Source organism: Heptranchias perlo, chromosome 4, assembly GCF_035084215.1.
Source record: "Heptranchias perlo isolate sHepPer1 chromosome 4, sHepPer1.hap1, whole genome shotgun sequence".
In the NCBI taxonomy this organism is placed as follows: Eukaryota; Metazoa; Chordata; class Chondrichthyes; order Hexanchiformes; family Hexanchidae; genus Heptranchias; species Heptranchias perlo.
In genome coordinates, this window is record NC_090328.1 from 76,765,639 (window position 1) to 76,778,640 (window position 13,002).

General features: G+C 43.5%; 1 protein-coding gene across 1 annotated transcript in view; it reads right to left on the minus strand.

Annotated features, from left to right (window-relative positions):
- Positions 1-8,213, minus strand: part of LOC137321038 (terminal uridylyltransferase 7-like) — a 111,484-nt gene extending 103,271 nt beyond the window's left edge. Inside the window, exon 1 of the mRNA XM_067983178.1 lies at positions 8,074-8,213. The gene's annotated coding sequence lies outside the window, so the exon portion shown is untranslated. The remainder of the gene's footprint in view (positions 1-8,073) is intronic.
- Positions 8,214-13,002: the final 4,789 nt, after the last annotated feature.

The window sequence follows — 13,002 nt, forward strand, 5'->3', positions numbered from 1 at the left end:
GTACCGCAGTACAAAGGGATCTGGGGGTCCTAGTGCAAGAAAATCAAAAAGTTAGTATGCAGGTGCAGCAGGTGATCAAGAAGGCCAACGGGATGTTGGCGTTTATTGCTAGGGGGATAGAATATAAAAACAGGGAGGTATTGCTGCAGTTATACAAGGTATTGGTGAGACCGCACCTGGAATACTGCATACGGTTTTGGTCTCCATACTTAAGAAAAGACATACTTGCTCTCGAGGCAGTACAAAGAACAATCACTCGGTTAATCCCGGGGATGAGGGGGGCGGACATGAGGAGAGGTTGAGTAGATTGGGACTCTACTCATTGGAGTTCAGAAGAATGAGAGGCGATCTTATTGAAACATATAAGATTGTGAAGGGGCTTGATCGGGTGGATGCGGTAAGGATGTTCCCAAGGATGGGTGAAACTGGAACTAGGGGGCATAATCTTAGAATAAGGGGCTGCTCTTTCAAAACTGAGATGAGGAGAAACTTCTTCACTCAGAGGGTAGTAGGTCTGTGGAATTTGCTGCCCCAGGAAGCTGTGGAAGCTACATCATTGAATAAATTTAAAACAGAAATAGACAGTTTCCTAGAAGTAAAGGGAATTAGGGGTTATGGGGAGCGGGCAGGAAATTGGACATGAATTTAGATTTGAGGTTAGGATCAGATCAGCCATGATCTTATTGAATGGCGGAGCAGGCTCAAGGGGCCGATTGGCCTACTGCTGCTCCTATTTCTTATGTTCTTATGATTCTCAAACATTTCCACACTGGTGAGAGTTATCAATCAACTGCAGGGCAACTGGAAAATGGACACTTCTTCCAAAAAAAATGCTAAAAAACCTCTCCACACAACCCTTAATATATTCTTATATACTTGTGTGTTCAGAGAAGCAAGGGTTGATTTTAATTTTTCAAGCACAAGCCTTCTATTGTGCTGATGAGAGTTATTTGGGACCAGCATTAATAGTTATGTACTAAAAAGTTTAACAGGTTCTAACAAATTAAAGGCGGAATTTATTATAAAATACAGCTTTGATAGACCTAGCAAATCTTGATGCGGATAATCCCTGTGTTTACTTACGGCAATTAAACCTTCTGGCTTTAAAGGCCAACTAATCACAGTTCCACTTTAGCACAATTATATTGTGCATTACATGGTATAATTTTCCTGTGTTTCTAAAACATTGCATCCTCTGACTTACCATGAACAGTGGCACATGCATGACTCAATTAAAACACCCAATTGAATAGAGAGCGTCTGTCTCTAGTTCTCTTCCTCACGGATGAGTGCTTGGAGATAAGTCTTTCTATTTAAACTGCAACAAACTTGTTTTTGTAAAAGTCTGATCCTGTTCTGTTCCTGCCAAAACTTCTGCACCTGAGCTCACCAATTCTATCCCACTTCCTTGGCTACTTGCTCAAACTGAATCTGATGATGTGTAACCACATTGCCCTGTATGACCATGAACCGAGTTTCAAATCCCATATCCTATCCATCAACAAGACCAACTATTTCCACCTCCACAACGCCATGCATCTCCTCCCCAACCCATCCCGCACTACCGCTGAAACCCTCATCTATGCCTTCGGTGCCCCCAGGCTCAACTCCTCCGATGCTTTCCTTGCCAGGCTCTTGAACTCCCCCCAGCATGAACAACTTGTTCAAAACTTCGCCGCCAGCATCCCGTCTTGTTATAATTCCAGCTCTCCTATCATCCCTTTCCCTGCCAACCTCCACTGGCTCCTAATCTCCCGACACATTGAATTTATAATCCTCATAGTTTTGCCTCTCACTACTTTTGTGACCTCCTCCAGCCCATGTGCCAGCATGTACTCTCCACTCCACTGACTCTGGCCTCCTTTGCATGCTCTGCTCTTAAGCTCTTCCTTCGGTAGAAGGGCCTTCAGCCCATTTGCCCCACACTCAAACTGTCGCCCCAAGGCATCCCTCCTTTCTACCTCTCTGGCCTCCTTCAAAAGCCTCCTCAAAATCTATGATCATGCCTTTGCTCACCTCCCTTAATTGTTCACTTGCCATTGTTTGACATCTTTTTTCACCTCTGTGAAGTGCCTTGGAACATTTGACTATGCTAAAGATGCTATGTAAATACAAGCTGTTGATGTTGTAGTAATGAAGTACTTGGGCCAGAAAATTTCCAGGTTCAATTCTGTGTCTGTGCTGAGTTATTTGATCTCAACTGAGGTCTTAACATCCCTTGGAAGTGAAGGAAATCAGCTATTGTCTAGGCTCAAATTAACAATTGCCCCTTGGGGAAGCTACTGGAGTGTTTCCAGAACACAGAACTGTGCTCCAGTCTTCAGGAGTGGCAGGGAGAAAAGTAGAAGCCTTATAGAAAAGAGACAAACACTAAAGTGGGTTAAAGGAAAAATGCGACAGTTGGCAAATATTTTACATTTTCATAGACTCTTACAGCATGGAAGGAGGCCATTCTGCCCATCGTGCCTGTGCCGGCTCTTTGAAATAGCTATCCAATTAGTCCCACTTCACTGCCCTTTCCCTATAGCCCTGTAAATTTTTCCCATTCAAGTATTTATCCAATTCCCTTTTGAAAGTTATCATTGAATTGCCTTCCGCCACCCTTTCAGGCAGTGCATTCCAGATCATAACAACTCACCGCGTTAAAAAAATGTTTCCTCATCTCGCCTCTGGTTCTTTTGCCAATTACCTTAAATTTGTTCTCTCTGGTTACTGACCTTTCTGCGACTGGAAACAGTTTCTCCTTATTTACTCTATCAAAACCCCTTCATGATTTTGAACACCTCGATCAAATCTCCCCTTAACTTTCTCTGCTCTAAGGAGAATAATCCCAGCTTCTCCAGTCTCTCCACATAACTGAAGTCTTTCATCCCTGGTACCATTCCAGTAAATCTCTTCTGCACCCACTCCAAGGCCTTGACATTCTTTCGAAAGTGTGGTGCCCAGAAATGGACACAATACTCCAGCTGGGGCCTAAGCAGTGATTTATAAAGGTTTAGCGTAACTTCTGTGTTCTTGTACTCTATGCCTCTGTTTATAAAGCCAAGGATCCCATATGCCTTTTTAAACAGCCTTCTCAATTTGTCCTGCCACCTTCAAAGATTTGTGCACGTACACCCCAAGGTCTCTCTGTTCCCGCACTCCTTTTAAAATTGTACCATTTAGTTTATATTGCCTCTCCTTATTCTTCCTTCCAAAATGCATCACTTCACACTTCTCTGCATAAAATTGCATATGCCATGTATCTGCCCATTTCACCAGTCTGTCTATGTCCTCCTCACTGTTTACCACATTTCCAAGTTTCATGTCATCAGCAAACTTTGAAATTATGCCCTGTGTACACAAGTCCAGGTCATTAATATATCAAAAAGAGCATTGGTTCTAATACTGACCCCCGAGGGACATCACTGTATACTTCCCTCGTCATCTGAAAAATAACTGTTCATCACTACTCTCTGCTTTCTGTTCTTAGCCAATTTCATATCCACGCTGCCACTACCTCTTCAATCCCTTGGGCTTCAATTTTGCTAACAAGTCTACTATGTGGTACTTATTAACCCATATTTTTCCAAGTGACAATTAATTTTGTCGCAGATTTTTGTCTCTAAAAGTTTCCCCACCAAAGATGTTAGGCTGACTGGCCTCTAGTTGCCGGGTATCGCTCTCCCCTTTTTTTGAAACGGGGTGTAACATTTGCAACCCTCCCATTTCTAAGGAGGACTGGAAGATTGTGGCCAGAGCCTCTGCTATCCCCACCCTTACTTCCCTCAGCAACCTAGGATGCATCCAATCCAGACTGGGCAACTTTTCTACTTTGAGCGCTGCCAACCTATTAAGTACCTCCTCTATTTTTATCATATCCAATTTCTCTACTATCTCCTCCTTTACTGTGACATTGGCAACATCCTCCTCTTTAGTGAATACTGATGCAAAGTATTCATTTAGTACCTCAGCCATGCCCTCTGCCTTCACAAGATCTCCTTTTTGGTCTTTAATCGGTCCTTCCTTTGACTACTGTTTTACTATTTATTAAAGACTTTTGGGTTCCCTTTTATGTTATCCACTAATCTACTCTCATACTCTCTCTTTGCCCCTCTTATTTCCTTTTTAAGTTCTCCTCTGTACTTTCTGCATTCAGCTTGGTTCTCTACTGTATTATGAGCCTGACATTTATCATAAGCCTCCTTTTTCTATTTCATTTTAATCTCTATATCTTTAGTCATCCAGGGAGCTCTAGCTTTGGATGCCCTTCGTTTCCCCGTTGTGGGAATGTGTCTAGTCTGTACCTGAACTATCTCCTCTTTAAAGGCTTTCCATTGCTCATTTACTGTTTTACCTGCCAATCTTAGATTCCAATCCACTTGGACCAGATCCCCTTTCAACTCCCTGAAATTTGCCCTCCTCCAGTTGAATATTTTCCCATTTGATTGTTCCTTATCCTTTTCCATAGCTACTCTAAACCTTTCTGGTAACTTGATGCTTTTTCATCCTGTATGTATGAATGAACAAATTTAATGCCTTTCATGAACTCAGGCAGTCCCAAGTCCCTAAGTTGTCACTGTTGTAATGTAGGAAACGCAGTAGCCAATTTGCGCACAGCAAGGTCCCTCAAACAGCAATGTGATAATGACCAGATAATCTGATTTAGTGATGTTGGTTGAGGGATAAACATTGGCCAGGACACTGAGGATAACTCCCCTGCTCCTCTTCGAAATATTGACATGGGATCTTTTACACCCACCCAAGAGGGCAGACGGAGCCTTGGTTTAACGTCTCATCTGAAAGACAGCATCCCCTCAGTACTGCACTGAAGTGTTAGCCTAGATTTTTGTGCTCAAGTCTCTGGAGTGGGACTTGAACCCACAGCCTTCTCACCCAGAGGCAAGAGCGCTACTGAGACACGGCTGACACTTAGAGGGAACTGCTTATTGTACCCAATGTAATATTTCTGTTTCCTACGCCAGCCATCATATGGCCATTCTTATGGCATTACTGATTTAGTACCAATCTTTGCCAAATGTATTCAGTTTCATGTTGTGGACTAATCCTCACAGGAAAGTGATAGTACTTGCTTTTTAAAAATGCTAATCTTGGCTGACTGCATTGCAAAATTTTACTAAAGACATAAATCTTTCTCCTTCAGATGTTTCCAAAATCTCAGCACCCATGGCAATTGTTCCACATTTTCTTTGCTTTTTAGCATTTAATTCATATCTTAGAGTACAAGTCTTGGTCTCCATGCTATTAGTTTGCTATAGGAGAAATTTTGGAGTATTCCAGCTGTATGTGAACGCTTCCAATGGAATGTTGTGCAAGTCCACTAGCAAAATCATATTTAGTACTTGCATTTTTCCGAAAAAAAACAGGTAGGGGAACAAGGAAGAGAGCCAATGCACCGTTTGTTCTTTGGATAAGACATTAAATCAAGGTCTCTGTTGTCTGGTGGATGTTAAATATCCCTTGGCAGTATTTGAAGAAGAGCAGGTGGTTCTCCTGGCAACTTTTTGACCAAGCTTCCAGTCACTCTTCCTAATACCTTCCACCATGCCTCAACATCCATTTCTTTATCTATTCCTATTTATTTTATCTTCTCCCTCTGTGAAGTGTGGGAAATTTCCTGTTAAAGGTGCTATATAAATGCAAGCTGTTGGTCAATGTACCTCCCTCAACCAGCACCAATTGGTTATTCATTTCATTGCAGTTTGTGGGACATTGTTAGCACACAGTGGCTGCTGCTACAGTCACTACACTTCAGAAATAATTCATTGTGAAATACTTCTGAGACCTTTTGATGTGATAGGTGCTATTTAAGTGCAAGTATTAGTATCATACCAATCACTATATCTTTTAGGTCTTAGGCCCCTGAACTCACTGATTTACTAGAATGATACCTGGACTCCAATGGTTAAATAACGAGGAGAGATTACACAAACTAGGGTTGTATTCCCTGGAATTTAGAAGATTAAGGGGTGATTTGATCGAAGTTTTCAAGATATTAAGGGGAACTGATAGAGAGACACTATCTACCCTATTTCCGCTAGTTGGGGAGTCTAGGACTAGGGGACATAGCCTAAAAATTAGAGCCAGAACTTTCAGGAGTGATATTAGGAAACACTTCTACACGCAAAGGGTGGTAGAAGTTTGGAACTCTTTTCCTCAAATGGCAGCTGCTGCTAGCTCAATTGTTAATTTTAAATCTGAGATTGATAGATTTTGTTAACCAAAGGTATTACGGGATATGGGGCTAAGGCGGGTAGATGTAGTTAGGTCACAGGTCAGCCATGATCTCACTGAATGGCAGAATAGGCTTGAGGGGCTAAATGGCCTACTCCTGTTCCTATGTCCAAATGATATTGTGATCACTGTTTCCCAAATTCTTTAGAATAGCATTTTAGGAAATTTAGTTCCTGTGGAGATTGTATTTTCGCAACTTCCCCCAATCCTTAATTAACCCATATCTTTTCAAGTGAGTATTAATTTTATCCCGTAATATACCCTTGGGAAGCTTATCTATTATTGATGCCATTGTATTGACTGCATGGAGCATCCTGCCCACTGACAATATCTATCATCCAATCCAGTTTCACTGTTTAAAAACTGCTCACACTTACTCCTTAGTGTACATTATAAAATGGAAAGATAACTCGATCAATTTCAAGGAAACAATCTCATCCCAGCCTAACTTATAAACCGGGTGAGCTTTGCTCCTGTGCTTTATCATTTCAACTGAATGCCTTTGCTTAGATTATTGCTTTGTAATAATTTACAAGTAAAATCATACATATCAGTATTGCCAAGAATGAACTCATCAGAATAATATGGCAAAGGCAAAACCATAAAATTAATGTGATATAATCATTACTAAAGACTTTTGACACTGCCACATAACAAGAATTTGAGTCAGGGTGTATTTTTGGTGGGTTTGGAAGTTACCATCTCATGAACTACTCCATTATCTACTTAGACACCAAAAGTAAAATATAAACAGTATTACACAAAATAAAACACACCTTCAATGGGTCAGTGAATTTATCCAGTGATTAGTTCTGCCATAAAGACCATAACATCTCAGGTCTGATCCCCAGTCTATGCTGATTTAGTTGATCTCAGCCTGTAAAAATGCTACATTTGGCTTCAGTACCCTTCGGTTAGGAGAAAGAGAATCTATCAGGGCTCTATCTCCTGATCACTATGCAATAACATCTGTCGGAAGTAGCCCCTGTGTGGACACTGACGGAGGACAGAATTAGGTTCAGCTGTGATGCAGCAGCCAAATAGTCTGCTGATATTCCGTCAAGACTCATGCACGAACAGCAACCACCTGGACAAAGTGCTAGGGGTTCCCAGTGCCCACGCAACTGCACACCCACCAAGTAGCGGAAACAACTGGCAAAAAAATAAAAGACATAATAAGAAACACAAGCCTGAACAGTAATCCAGGCATCCTGTACCTAGTCTCACATCTTTGATCACTGACTCGAATATTTTAACATAGAACAGTCCTATAGAATCAGTAGATAACATATTACCACGTAAATAAATAAGATGCGCCGAGGCTTTCCTCCTTCGTGCTAATTTATTTTACTTAGTATCAATTGTTGTAATCGTCCATTGATTGAGGCAGTACTCTAAGGCCGAGCTAACAACCTCATCCCATCCCATGAACTCCAACTCTCCACTGTCAACCCTTTGCTATCTTTTTTATCCAACTGTGCATCTCCAAAAATAAATAAAGCTCTCACATTAGCTTCGGCTCTCCTCGGTGTCCTCCTTTAGCCGCATCATTTCAAGTTCAGCTTTAAAAACTCATTAACTTGCATCTTAAGAAGTAAAGGACCAAGAATATTTGAAATATGTGATCAGTCCACTGACTATATAAGAGTAAGGAGCGGTTACTGACCATAAGATGAAGGGCCCGAGCAGCAAGAAGCTGCAGTTGGGCCCGGGCCTACCGCTCACAGCCGTTACCGATCTACCGTTTAAATGATCCACTTCCGGTTTCTATTTGTACAAGGCGCCGCAGTCTTTGGGGGAGGAGGTGGACTTGGGGAGTTAAAGGAGAAAGAAACTAACCTGTGGCTCCAGTCCTCGTCTCCTCGCTGCTGGTATTGTGCCTTCTCCAGCCCGTCGCTGCGCGTTCCCCCTCAGACAAACACAGAGAGAAACTCAGACAGAAACCACCGCAGACAATCTCTAGAGAAGAGCTTTCCTTCAGTCCCAACCTCCAGAAAAACTGTCCCTGCAGGTCACCCACTAAACTGCATGAAGGACTGAACAGAAGAAAAAAAGGCACAATGGAAAATAACTTTTATTTGACGTGAGAGATTCTAACGTACTCCCATTCCTCTGTGGCAATCAGTTATTTTTAGTTTGACAGTACTGTATGAATATTTTGTTGGATTTTTTTTTGTATTTCAAAATTAGCTTAGATCAGTTGGTAGCACTGTTGCTCCTGAATCAGAAGCTTCTAGATTTAAGTCCCACTCCAGGATTTCAATACATAACAATATAGTACTGATGGAATGATGCATTGCCGGATATTTGGATCAGACTGAGGTCCCAACTTCATGCTATGCTGGGTCAGGTGGACATTATAGATTTTATGGTAAAATTTGAAGAAGAACATGGAGTCCTAGCTGCCATTCCTCCCTCAGTCAGCACCACTAAAAATAGATTAAATGGTTCATTCCAAGAGCTTGAAGTATTTCCAAGAGATGCAATAAGGCAAATCTAACTTTCGTTTCTGAGAAGCATTTTTCTGAATAAAAATTATTCAAAAAGGGAGAATCATTTTTGAAAGGAAGAACAAAATAATGGCCACAGACACTTTATTGCATCTGGTTGTATCCGTTGTTGCTTTTCTCTTAAGCGTTGTTCTCATCCTATCCAAGGTCACCACTTCTCTCCTAACACGCCTACTTGCATCCTAAGTACACCACTGCTCTTCCCCAGTATGGTTGCTGTCCATCTCAACTCTCACCAGCACATTTGTTATGTTTCCTGGTTCTAACTTTTCCTAGCACGTTTCAGGAGGTGGTCACCCCGCAGCTTAAGAGAGTGCAGGCAGAGAGGGACTCAGTGACCGCCAGACAGACAAGGAGGACCAGGCAGGTAGTTCAGGAGTCCCCTGAGGGCATCTCACTCTCTAACCAGTATTCAGTTCTGCATACTGGTGGGGGAGAGGGTTCCCCTGAGGAGTGCAGCCAGAGCCAAGACCAGAGCACCATGGGTGGCTCAGCTGTACAGGGGGGGGGGAGCTGACAGGTCGGGAGAGCAATAGTGGTAGGAGATTCCATAGTTAGGGGAGCAGACAGGTGTTTCTGCGGCTGCAGGCATGATTCCAGGATGGTATGTTGCCTCCACGGTGTGAGGGTCATGGATGTCACTGAGTGGCTGCAGAACATTCTGGGCGGGGGAACAGCCAGAGGTCGTGGACCATATCGGGACCAACAACATAGGTAGAAAGAGGGATGAGGTCCTGCAGGCAGAGTTTAAAGAGTTAGGAAAATGATTGAAAAGCAGGACCTCAAAGGCAGTAATCTCTGGATTACTCCCAGTGCCAAGCGCTAGTGAGAATAGAAATATGAGGATAGAGCAGATGAATGTGTGGCTGCAAAGATGGTGCAAGGGGGAGGGCTTTAGATTCCTGGGGCATTGGGAACGGTTCTGGGGGTGGTGGGACCTGTACAAGCCGGACGGGTTGCACCTCAACAGGGCCGGGACCAATATCCTTGCCGGGAGGTTTGCTAGTGCTGTCGGGGAGGGTTTAAACTAGCTTGGCAGAAGGATGGGAACCTGAGTATGGATTCAGATGGGATAAAGTCAGAATTGAAATGGAAGGCAGAAAATTAGTGAGTGAGTGAGTCTGGAATGCAGAGGGAACGAAGGTTAGAAAATAAACAACAGAGGAGGACTGCTAACGTTGTACCATTGTTTAAAAAGGGAGCGAAGGATAGACCGAGCAATTACAGGCCAGTCAGCCCAACCTCGGTGGTGGGCAAATTACTGAAATCAATTCTGAGGGATAGGATAAACTGTCACTTAGAAAGGTACGGATTAATCAAGTACAGTCAGCACGATTTGTTAAGGAGAGGTCGTGACTGACTAACTTGATTGAATTTTTCGAGGAGGTGACAAGGAGGATCGATGAGGGTAGTGCAATTGACGTAGTCTACATGGATTTTAGCGAGGCTTTTGACAAGGCTCCACATGGCAGATTGGTCAAAAAAGTAAAGGCCCATGGGATCCAAGGAAATGTGGCAAATTGGATCCAAAATTGGCTAAGTGGCAGGAAGCAAAGGGTAATGGTCCACGGGTGTTTTTGCGACTGGAAGGCCGTTTCCAGAGGAGTGCCGCAGCGCTCGGTACTAGGTCCTTCGCTTTTTGAAGTATACATTAACAATTTGGACTTAAACGTAGGGGGCATGATTAAGAAATTTGCGGATGACACAAAGATAGGCCGTGTGGTTGATAATAAGGAGGAAAGCTGTAGACTGCAGGAGGATATCAATGGGCTGGTCAGATGGGCAGAAAACTGGCAAATAGAGTTCAATCCGGAGAAGTCTGAGGTAATGCATTTGGGGAGAGCAAACCAAGGCAAGGGAATACACAATAAATGGGAGGATACTGAGAGGTGTAGAGGAAGTGAGGGACCTTGGAGTGCATGTCCACAGATCCCTGAAGGTAGCAGGACATGTAGATAATAGGAACATAGGAACAGGAGTAGGCCATTCAGCCCCTCGTGCCTGCTCTGCCATTTGATAAGATTAGGAACCTGCGGCTTGAGATTTAGTTGTTTCCTGCAATGCTGCATCTTTTTTTTTGTTTAAGCCTCTTAAGAGAAGGGGGGTGGGGTTATGTGTGAACGTGTCCCATTTTTCTGATGACGTTGGGCCACCCATGTCATCCCGACAGGTCAATTAAAAGAACCACAATAAATCATAATTTTACTCTCCTCATTGGTGATGCATTCCAGTCTCTGCGGTGTCCACCAATTGTGGAAAGCCTCAAGCGCACCAGCAGATAATGTTTGCGCCTTCTCCAGGGCCATCTGGGCATGGAGAATGCCACAGAAGGGAGGCAGACAGTTGGAGAGACCACACTCATGGGCCGCCTCCAGTCTGGACCTGTAGATGGTTACCTTGGTCAGGCTCAGGAGCAGACCCACGAGGAGATTCTCCGGCTTGCCCACTCCCCTTTTCACCAGGTGGCTAAAGATCAGAAGTGTGGGACTGAAGTGCAGCCAAAACTTGATGAGCAGCCCCCTTAAATATTGAAATAGGGGCTGCAACCTCTCACACTCAGTGTACACATGAAATCAGGACTTCTGCAGGCTGCAGAAATTGCAAGCAGCCTGAGTGTTCGTAAAACGGCTTTGCAGCCAGTTTGTGGGGACTCACCTGTCCAGCACTCTCCACCCCATTTCCCCAATGGTGCAGGAGAGGACCCTCAACTCTGCCAGATGGCAAGATGCTACACCAAGGTGTGGCCAGATGGGAGACGAGGGCAATGAAGCGGAGAGTCTGCAGGAGCAGCCTATACAGGAAACCCTCCATGCAGAGTGATATGACACAGAGGGAATTTCTGAGAGATGGCTCAAGTTGTGAGGCGCAGGCTCCCGAGGCAGGTGGCCCTGGCCTGGCGCCGATGAAAAATTCGGTCTGAATGGGGGTCAGATCGGACAGGATTGATCCACACGTCTGAGCCTCCTCAACACACCTAGTGGAGTCAGGGCCAAGTGCGACTTTTAGCGCCTGGATGGCTTTGGCCACGGGCTGGACCTAGCGAGAGGACATCCGTGCTGCCAATGTCTCTGGTGACATCCAGCCCGCTCTTAAATAATTCCAAGGTTTTTGCCTCCACTATTCTTTCTGAAAGTTTATTCCACATGTTGATCATTCTTTGTGTGAAGAAGAATAGCCTGATATCAGTCCTAAAACTACTTTTTACTAGTTTGAACCTGTAGGGAACTTGCCTTAAATGTGTCCTGAAAATGAAATTTCAGCAGTCAGGCTGAAGTCTGGGGAACCGAAAAAGCTAATGCTAAACAGAATCATGGATGCTTATATGAATCAAAGCATTCCTCACAAGGACTGGAAGGTCTAAGCTGTTAAGGCCACAGCTGTTATAAAACTACAAATATGTCACTTATCATCTGAAAATGTGTAGTTTCTTTGTTAAGAAGACTGAGAAGTTAAGCGAGTGAAGTTGTCACCTAACATGTCTGGATTCTGTTTTTTGTTTAGCTGTTTTATTTGATTGACACCGAAAAGGGTGAATTACAATCCATGTGTCATTCAGATTGGTTAATGGTAAAATTGAAAAGGTTTATTTGAGATTCAAGGATATGCAAGGTGGTGTCTTGAAACTAAAATCTTCACAGAGGAGCAAATTTGCAGGGAAATTACAGAGAGGTGCATGAACTATAGAGTAGTGATAATGGGGGACTTCAACTATCCTAATAAAGATTGGGATAGTAAAGGGCAAAGAGGGGGAGGAATTTCTGAAATAAATCAAAAACAAAATACTGTGGATGCTGGAAATCTGAAATAAAAACAAAACTGCTGGAAAAGCTCAGTAAATGAGGCAGCATCTGTGGAGAAAGAAACAGAGTTAACGTTTCAGGTCGAAGACCTTTCATCAGTACTGGAAGATGTTAAAGAGTTAAAGTTTTTAAGCAAATACAGAGCCAGAGAAAGTGGGGGTGGGGGGGGGCGGTAGGCAGGGGAGAAGGAAAAAAAAAGGGATGGTAGAGGGCGAGAGTGATTAAATTACAAAAGGGATGATGGTGCAAGGCAAGGAGGGTGGTAATGAAACAATTCCCCAGCTGCCGTGGCGGGATTTGAACTCATAACTCCGGATTATTAGTCCAGGCCTCTGGATTACTAGTCCAGTAACATATCCACTATGCTACCGTACCCAAGCAGGACAAATCCAATCCAGCCAATTACCGCCCCATCAGTCTACTCTCAATCATCAGCAAAGTGATGAAAAGTGTCATTG